The following is a 1,228-nucleotide window of genomic DNA, read 5'->3' on the forward strand; positions in this document are numbered from 1 at the left end:
AGTCTATTAACTCACATTAAAAATAAGGTATAAACGTATACTTTTACGCTCAATAATTTTCTATCAAAGTAAACAAGTAATAACATCATTATATGAGTATAAAAATACTCACATAACTTTAGATTCAGTATCATTTATGTGAAAATGGAAAGTAACTATTTAACCAATTGGAACCAAGATGGCGGATAGGAATACCTACATCTTATAGTGCCTTAGGGGAGATCGCCCGTCCCACCCAAAAAGCCGGCGTGGCCTTCAGGTCATGATGGAAGGGATAGCATAGTGTGTGCAATTCGGCCAAATCACTTTTGCTCGACGATGTCGAAGTCAGGAAAGTACTACCCACTGAGAAAAGTAAAATGATTTAGGGTTGGCAAGTTGGTCGCGCTGAGTCTATTGTCCTTGTTTCACGTCGTTTCCTTAGAGCATCGGAATCTCTCTTTCTATCGTCTACGACTTGCTCTCTTTACATTTCTATAGTGCTCTCTGTCATTTAAATGCCCCAACGACCAAAATTGGCGGTAAACGTGGCAAACCGCAGAAGTGAAGTCAAGGCGATTTAAACTTTAAAGCAAAAAGTCAGAACAGTTGTTAGTGAATATAAAACGTGTTAAAGGCAGTTAATAAATAAGTGTTTAGTGTTCAGTAAATAGATGCTAAGTGAAAATAAGTGAAAAGTGAAGTTAACCAAGAACGGTTATTTTTTCTGTAGAGAATAGTTAATCTGTATAATACAGTTTGTACAGATTTTCAATTCTCTTGCAGAAAACTGCACATTTGATCTTAGCGTTGTTGCAGGCGCTGCTTTTCAAAAGATATACTGTGGCTACGGACTACTCCTGCCGGCTTATATTCCTTTTTGCACGAGATTACAAGAAAAGAAGTGAAAATGGTGCAATATTGTGTCGTGAGGGGTTGCAATAGCAAATCTAATTAGTACAGTGCGGAGCGTATAAGTTTCTTTTGATTTCCGAAGAATGAAATATTATGCGAAGCTTGGCTGCGAAAAATCGGAGCAAATCGGCTTGGTCACAAAGAACAATTTGGTAAGTTCATTCTCAATTATAATTAACTTTAAGTATTTAAAATGTCATCTGTCAATTAGAATGCATTACTCTTATCAGTTACATTTTATATGTTTTATTTAGCAACGGTGTGTCCATTGCATTTTGCGGAAGATTCGTTCGCGGTGCCCAAAAGAAAATCCAAGGTTGCAGAAGAAAGGAGA

The sequence above is a fragment of the Wasmannia auropunctata genome, unplaced genomic scaffold (genome assembly GCF_000956235.1).
Source record: "Wasmannia auropunctata unplaced genomic scaffold, wasmannia.A_1.0 LD335193.1, whole genome shotgun sequence".
Taxonomy (NCBI): domain Eukaryota; kingdom Metazoa; phylum Arthropoda; class Insecta; order Hymenoptera; family Formicidae; genus Wasmannia; species Wasmannia auropunctata.